The sequence below is a fragment of the Vulpes lagopus genome, chromosome 1 (assembly GCF_018345385.1).
Source record: "Vulpes lagopus strain Blue_001 chromosome 1, ASM1834538v1, whole genome shotgun sequence".
NCBI classification, from domain to species: domain Eukaryota; kingdom Metazoa; phylum Chordata; class Mammalia; order Carnivora; family Canidae; genus Vulpes; species Vulpes lagopus.
The window spans coordinates 152,316,972-152,325,977 of record NC_054824.1 but is presented as its reverse complement, the minus strand read 5'-3'; positions in this window follow the sequence as shown (position 1 = coordinate 152,325,977).

The following is a 9,006-nucleotide window of genomic DNA, read 5'->3' as shown; positions in this document are numbered from 1 at the left end:
GACTTCCATGAAATCTTTATTTTGCCTATAGTTCAGTAAATGACTGTCCTACCACATGGTGACTCAGCTTTGAAACAGTGATGGTACGTGGTAGGTATTGAGTTAATAGGAGTTAAAGGCTTGATATGTACATGGATTGATAATGCCTTCCCCTGAAGCTAGGTAGGTGGGGTGTTCATCTTGAACGACAACATCACAGCTCCTTGGAAACTCTTAATTCTTCTTAAGGTAAATACCTTAAGAGAGTGATACAACTCACTAAATTATTAAAATTCTCTCCACATCATATTTTGCCACTTTGGAGCTGATATGTTTTGTGACCCAAAAAGAAGTGAACTTTAATAACATAAGGTTCATTGACATGACTGATTAACCTTTACTAAGATTCTGAATTTACATTAGCATTGTGATTTTTCACTTTTGGGTTTTATTGGAGTTCTGTTTTAAAACTGAGGCATTGGACACAATCCTGCAGGAATGTCTAGTTGTGTGCACTATTCCCTGGTCCTCAGGTGCCACATGCCACAAAAACATACCCTATGAAGCAATGTGGGGATTTGGCCTCATATACATGTGTCCCCATAACATGAATTTCTCTCCTTTTTTTTTTTTTAATTTGAGACAGAGAGAGAGAGAGAATAAGCTGGGGGGAGGGCCAAAGGGAGAGAGGGAGAACCAGACTCTCTGCTGTTCAGGGAGCCCAAAGTGGGGCTTGATCCCAGGACCCGGGGATCAGGACCTGAGCCAAAGGCAGATGCTTAACCAACTGAGCTACCCAGGCACCCCTACCATAACCTGAATTTCTAAAAGAAACAAATAAGTAAATAAGTTGGGTCATTGGCCTCATTCTGCCAAAAAAAAAAAAAATGCATTCTACTGGCGATAGTAGCCCATGGTCACAGACTGTTCCAGTTTTTTAGGAGGTATCTGGGAACTGAGAGAGAAGTTGAGCATGGGCTGGCAATGCATCTGGCCACATAAAATGCCAATGAAAACTCATGTTGCGGTGTATTGTGCCCACAGCTAGCATTGTGGATTCCAATGGAAATCAACCCTGGTTTGCATTCTTGGCTCTAACCTTTGGGTTATGTGACTTTGAGCAACAATCACTTCCTGAGCCTTGATTTTCTTTACCAGTAAACTAGGAATAGCAATACAACCCTTTACCAGTAAACTAGGAATAGCAATACAACCCACTCTGCAGGGTTTCTGTGAGAATCGAATGAGTACAGTATACCTGAGTACTGGCACAGAGTAGGCATAGTGAGTGCTCATAGATGGTGACCACTCCTGTCCTTCTAGAGAAGCAACTGGCTGGCTTTGTTTTGGTCATGGCTAACCTTCTCTGAGAGCCTGCCAAGTGCTTTATTTTCCAGTGCTTTATTCTTCTCTCCTGAATCCTGCCCAAGGGACACAGGAGGGAAAAGGAAAAATAGACGTGAAAAGAACCCTCCACATCTGAGCAGGTTCTATGGAGAACACAAGGCAACCAGTACCTTGTTAACTGATGAAGTATGTTTTTCCCTGATTAGAAGGCTTAGGCATAAATTCTACCTGGTTGGTTTCTTATTATGCTCAGGGGACCGTTTTCTTAAAGGAGATGTGTTAGTGAATCAGCATATGGCAATTCCCTTTATTCTCAGCTCTTGGGAATTCAAAAAACAGATTTCTTCCTGGAAAATTTCCAGTGCAATGCTTAGAATTCCTTAAGCAAACAAAGAGTGGTAGATGTGTGCGCATGTGTGTGCGTGTGTGTGTCCTATTTATCCGTGTAACCTAGCTCATCCTTGAAAATAAGTATGAAATTGTATCAGCCTCTTTTTCACCTGTTTGTTTAAGCCAATTTACCCTTTAATGCAGGCATTTCCAAGAAGTAAAATACATCGCGTGAGCATTTTTGACACATCTATCACATGTTACTACTCAACTTCAACAAAGGAAAAAGTGCTCTTTGCAATAACAGATGTATTTCTTTCTTTCTTTTTTTTTAACAGATGTATTTCTATATACAAAATATTACACAGACCTATTCTTGGGAAGATATGTAGTTGCACAAGTTATTTTCCCTCTGGGCCGTGCATCTGCGGAGCTAACTGCTATGTATAGCATTTCCTAAGAAACAATGGTAATTAGAACAATAGATATTATCTTCATAGCAGTTATAATCAGAAATGTGTAAACTTCATTATTTCAATAAGTTTTAGTAAATGAAAACCCATGCTTCCACTTGGACTATTCCTGACCCGGTGCAGAAAAGTCACTCGAAGTAGGAAGAGATTAAATATAGGGAAGTAGGTCCTAACAAAACTGTTGGAAGGAGCTGATTCCATCTGAGTCTTCAAGGACATTACAGAACAAAGTGTGACTGTCCACCTGGAGGGAATGCTACCTCTGAGGACACCCCTAGTGCAGGCCATAAGAGACTGCTGTTGCTTCTATTGCTTCCCAACAACCATGCAGATGGGGAATGGGCATCTAAATCTAATCCCCGGAGCAAGGAGTCAGATCATCAAACTGATGCTACCTCCATAACTTGTCAGCACTCAGGAAACAGGAACATGTATAGGGACACCACTGCAGGGAAACCTTCCACTGCCTTGACTGACATGCCAGCAGAAAGGGCCAATAGTTGCAAAAGATGGCCCCAGCCAACCCTGCCTTGCATATCACATGAATGTATCTAATTGAAAACCTAATTTGTATTCAGAACCCTCGTTGCAAGGGAGTTGGGAAAGGGTTCATGTTAGCCGTTTAATTTCTCTAACTTGTATGAGTGTGGCATGGAGATAAAATTAATTAATTCAGAGTCTCTGGCACTCCATTTACATAACAGGGGAATCTTAGCTAGTTCTCCTGCCTCCCCTTGCCCTGTACACTCTTCAACATAGTGTTTATATTCTGATATGCTTATTTTTGTATGTTTTTCCAGGATGGTATATATATATTCCTTGTAAAAATTACTTGTGTCTCTAATAAACTGGCACAAAGTACAGACCCAATAAATGTTTAAGTGATTAAATGAGTAAACGAATTCTCTTCTTCACTAGATTTTAGGTTCAAGGTGGGAGTTGTGTCTTATCTATTTTGGTAAAGCCAGCATCCAGCACTGGACTTGGTCTATATTTCAGAAGAAAAGAAAGTGACTTAAATTGTTATTAAAATGGATGCTTTATTATTCTTATATCCAATTAGAATGCCATCCTAAATCCTTTATTCAAGATTACCATTTCTTTGAACAGATTCCACTATAAATCTTATTTTATGATACCACCACTACTTGCTCATTTGTAATTGGTGCTTCTATATTCCAAACATATTTCAAAAAGCTTTTTGTGTATTAATTTATTTAACCCCATTCTGGGAGGTAGGGACTGTTATTGACTACAAAAATCCCTTAGATATAATTATTGGAAAACCAAACACAGCTGCCTCTTCTTTTTTTAAAAGATTATTTATTTATTTATTTATTTATTTATTTATTTATTTATTTAACAGGGAGAGAGAGAAAAGAAGAAGCAGGGGGAGCAGCAGGCAGAGGGAAAGGGAGAAGCAGACTCCCCAGTGAGCAGGGAGCCTGACACAGAGCTCTATCCCAGGACTCTGGGATATAATCTGAGCTGAAGGCAGACGCTTAACCGACTGAGCCACCCAGGTGCCCCTAAATGTAGTTAACTCTTGAACAACATGTGTTTGAACTGTGTGGGTCTACTTACATTCACATTTTTTTTCAATAAATACAGTATGGTCCTATAAATGTATTATCTCTTGTGGTGTTCTTAACATATTCTTTTTTTCTAGCTTACCTTATTGTAAGAATATACTTGAAATATATAAAACATATAAAACATAGAACATATGTATTATGTTGGCAATTTCTGTTATTGGTACGGCTTCTAGTCAACAGTAGACTATCATTGGTTAAGCTTTTGAGGAGTCAAAAGTAAATGCTCAAATTTTCAGCTGTGGAGAGGTTGTCTAGAGGTCAACTGTATTCATCTTAATGAACTATAAACACCTGTGTAACTGCAGCCTGTATCAAGAAATAAACCATTGTTTGCACCCCAGGAGCACACCCTCTGCCCCACCCACTGCTCATTACCAATCACAACCCCTTTACCCCTCTGAATATAACTATTCCCCAGATATTCATAGTTATCATGTTCTTGCTTTTCTTCAAACTTTTAGCTTCTTAGTTTGTAGCAATGCAAGTTCAGAGTTCACTAATTTTAAACTTTATATAAATGAAATAATACCATAGAAATACTTTTGTGTTTCACTGTTTTATCATTGTTGTTGTTGTTATTGTTCAGTACTATGCTTGGGAGAGTTCTGTGTGTGATTGTGTGTAGCTCTAGTTCATTTTATTGAATATAATACCCCATTGTTTTAATATTTATGAAGAATTTACCCATGCTACCCTTGAATGACACTTGAATGGTTTCTGTTTTGGCATATTATAAATAATGCTTCTAAGAACATTTTTTTGCCTCTTTTCTGGAGTCAGTGGTAAGTTGGTAAATATTTGATAACAACTCTCCTGACTTGGGGCAAGCTCATTCCTGCACATCACTGTTTGGAGCATATGTGCATCTATTTCTTTTGGGTGTATACCTAGGAGTGAATTGCTGGGTCAAGTGTATTTTAAACTCTAGAAGATAATGTCAAGATAACTTTCCAAAGTGACTGTACCCACTTACCCTCTTTCCAGCAGTGTGTAAAAGTATGATTTACTCCACATCTCTGCAAACAATGTGACATTTCCAGTCATTTTCTTTTTATCACTTCTGGTATCTCATGGTTGTTTTGATTCACATTTTCCTGATGTTAATAATAGGCTGATCTCTTATCATATGGTTGGTTGTTGGCCACTTGAATATCCTCTTTTGGGAAGTTCTTTTCAAATTTCTTACCCAATTTTCTCTTGGGATATCTGATTTTTCTTATTGATTTGTAGTTGTTTATATTTTCAATATTTGAGCCCCTTAGTTGGTTATGTATGTTAAAAATATTTTCTCTTATTCAGAGGATTCCCTTTTGTCTTAAAAAAATAAATACCAGTTATTTTTGAAAAAAGATTATTTTTATTGAAGTATTAATTAGCATACAGTATTATATTATTTTCAAGTATACAAAATAATGATTTGACAATTCTATACATTACTCTATAGAATTTGACAATTCTATACATTTCTCATCACAGTAAGTGTACTTTTAATCCCCTTTACCTATTTCACTCATTCCCCACCACTGCCCTCCATCAACCACCAGTTTGCTTTCCATATTTAAGAGTCTGTTTTTTCTCTTTTTTTCTTTGTTTGTTAAGGTTTTGTTTCCTAAGTTCTGCAACCTAAGTGTCCATCCATAGATGAATGGGTAAGAACACACACACACACACACACACACACACACACACACACACACACTGGAATATTACTCAACCATGAAAAGGAATGAGATCTTGCCATTTGCAACAGCCTACGTGGACCTAGAGAGTATACTGCTAAGTGAAATAAGAAAGAAAAAGACAGAGATACCTGGGTGGCTCAGTGGTTGAATGTCTGCCTTCAGCTCAAGTATGATCCTGGGATCCAGGATCAAGTCCCACATCGGGCTTCTTGCGGGGAGCCTACTTCTCCCTTTGCCTGTGTCTCTGTATCTCTCTCTCTCTCTCTGTCTCATGGATAAATAAATCTTTAAAAAAAGAGAGAGAGAGAAAGACAAATGCTATATGATTTCACTCTTATGTGGAATTTAAGAAACAAACTAACAAACAAAACCCTTCTTTCTTTTAATGGTTACTTTCAATTAATAGACATACATTCTTTTAATGTATTCAATTATTTTTTCATTGTCTTTAGTGTTTTTGTTTGATTATTTAAAAAGTATCTTCTTGGGAGACCTGGGTGACTCAGTCAGTTAAGTTCTGTCTCATGATTTCAGTTAGCTCAAGTCATGGTCATGAGATCAAGCCCTGTTTTAGGCTCTTTGCTGGGCGTGGAGCCTGCTTAATATTCTTTTTTTCTCTCTGCTCCTCCCCCCCTCTTGTGTGTGCTCTCTCTCTCTCAAAAAAAAGTATCTTCTTATCATGAGATTTTGAATTATATTAGATATATATTACTTTTCAAAATTGTTACTTTTCAACCTTGGTTCTGGATTGATTTTTGGAATGAAATGGAGATCTAGATGAACATTTGATTTCTCCAGCACCATTTGTTAAAAAGAGCTATTCTCTCCCAACTGCTCTGCAGTCATAAATCACGTATCAAGAGGTAAGCGACTCAATATTTGGGTCTTCTGCCTTTTTATAATATTTTATTTGTTTATCTATACAACAATAGATTTGCCTACTTTAAATGAATACTGCTATCTAGCGGAACAGTTTCTCTCACACTATTCTTTGCAAGAGAGTTTTAGCTTATTTTTTTCCTGTGTATTTTTCTCTGTGTACTTACAAATTAGCTGATCAAAATATACACAGAAACTTGGGAAATTAGCCAGGATTACATGGGATTTATAGGTTAATTTGTAGATAATTAACATGTCTATAATGTGCTTTCAATACAGGGAGATGGTATATCTTTCAATTGATTCAGATCGTTAAAATTTCTCTTAAAAATATTTACAGTCTCCTACAGAGAAATTTTGCTTAGCTTTTATGAAATTTATTCCTAAGTATATGATATATCTGATGTTATTGAAAATGATATTTTTAAATGTTGTGGTTATTGATGATACTAATACAATTGAATTTTTATAATTACCATGAGTCCATAGATCTTGCTAAATTCACTAATCTAATATTTTATTGCTTTATGTTTTTTTTTTCCTATGCACACATCATTTGATATGCTTGTGTGCATAAGATGTGAAGTTAGTCAAACTCAAGGCTAAAGTCACAGTCCCACAGATCACTAAGTCTGCCCAAGACTTCTGACACCAAGTGCAGGGGTTTCCCAAAAGCAACTGCAGATTTGAAACTCAGAACTCTATTATAGTGACAATTGCATTTATTATGGAGAAAGGATACAAGTTCAAACCATTTAAAAAGACACATAGGTCAGAGTTTGAGAAGGTGTGGAGCTTCTTGTCCTTTCCCTGTGGAGCCATGGCTGACATTATCTCCTCCTGGGCTTATGAGTGGCAATATGCAGAATATTACCAACCAGGAAAGCTCACTTGAGCTTTTCTGTCCAGAACTTTTGCTGGGGCTTCATTACATAGGCATGATTGATTGATGGAATTTCCAAGGATAGGGCTGATATGACATGGCCCATCAAGAATCACCTCATTAGCACAAATTGTCCTGTAGGATCTGAGGGGCTCACCAGGAATAACAAAGACACTCCTTTCTACCACTCAGGAAATTCCAAGTGTTTAGATGTTACCTCTTGAGTCTGGGCAAAGGCCAACTCTCTCTTTACAGGACAGATTCCTTTACTAAATGATTGTTTTTTCTTTCTTACTTGTTTTTATTCATATTTATTTTTTTCTTTCTTTTCTCCTTTCTTCTTTTTTTGATATACTGATATGAATTCAATTCATTGTAAAACAGTGATGCTAATTGTTTTTAAGAATAGAGACTTTTGTCAAAAACAAAATGAAATTTTTTCACTTTATCTGCTTCTGATAAGATAGTATATAATTTTCTTTTTATTCTGTCAATATAGAGAATTACACTGATTTATTTTCTAATACCAAAAACCATTCATTAATGGAGTAAACACAACTTAGTCATGATTATCCTTCTTATATGTTACTAAATTCTGTTTGCTGACTTTTACATTTCATTTATGTACAACAACTTTCTGAAAATTTTCTGAAATTCTTGTAATATCCCTGCTGGGTTTTGGCATCAAAATTTTTCTGGCTTCAAAATAAATGTTTGAGAATGTTCTGTTTTTTTTTTTGTTTGTTTGTTTGTTTTTAATTTTTATTTATTTATGATAGTCACAGAGAGAGAGAGAGAGGCAGAGACACAGGCAGAGGGAGAAGCAGGCTCCATGCACCAGGAGCCCGATGTGGGATTCGATCCCGGGTCTCCAGGATCGTGCCCTGGGCCAAAGGCAGGCGCCAAACCGCTGCGCCACCCAGGGATCCCAATGTTCTGGTTTTTTTTTGTTTGTTTGTTTTCTGGGAGACTTTATGTAATATTGACATTAGTTAGTCCTGAAATATTTGGCAAAATTCTTTAGTGAGATTATTTGGACCAAGCTTCAATTATGGATTCAGTGTCTTTAATCACTATAGGAATACACAGGCTTTCCAGTTCCTTTTATGTAAGTTCAGTTAAGTTGGTGCTTTTCTATGCATATTTATTACTTTTAATTGAAGTTTCAAATGCATTGGCATAAAGTTGTTCATAATATCCTGTTACTCTTTTTCAATAGCAATATAGTAATCTATAGTAATATGCCCTAGGTTATTTTCTCCTACCATCTTGAAGATGTCATTTCATTATCTTCTGGCCTCCACTTTTTAGTTGGGAAGTCAGGTGACAATGGTTGCTCTTTTTAATGCAGTCTGAATTTTTCTCTAGCTTCTTTTAAGATTTTCTCTTTAACTTAGCTTTTACTTCAGCTTTACTATGATGTGGTTAGTGTGCATGCCTGTGTGTGTGTGTGTGTGTGTGTGTGTGTGTGTGTGTGTGAATTCCTTTTTGTCTTCTTATACTCTGTATATTTTCTTTTGACTCAAATTCCAGCCTATTAATCCTCTGTTCAGCCATGTACAATCGGCTATTAAACCACATCCATCAAATTTTAAAACTTCTGTTATTGTATTTTCTAATTTTAAAGTTCCTAGTTGATTCTTTTCCAAATCAATGTCACTTTTTTAGTTTTTTTAAAGATTTTATTTATTTATTCAGAGAGACACACAGAGAGAGGCAGAGACATAGGCAGAGGGAGAAGCAGATTCCTTGTGGGGAGCCCGATGTGGGACTTGATCTCAGGACCCCAGGATCACACCCCTGAGCCGAAGGCAGATGCTCTACCACTGAGCCACTCA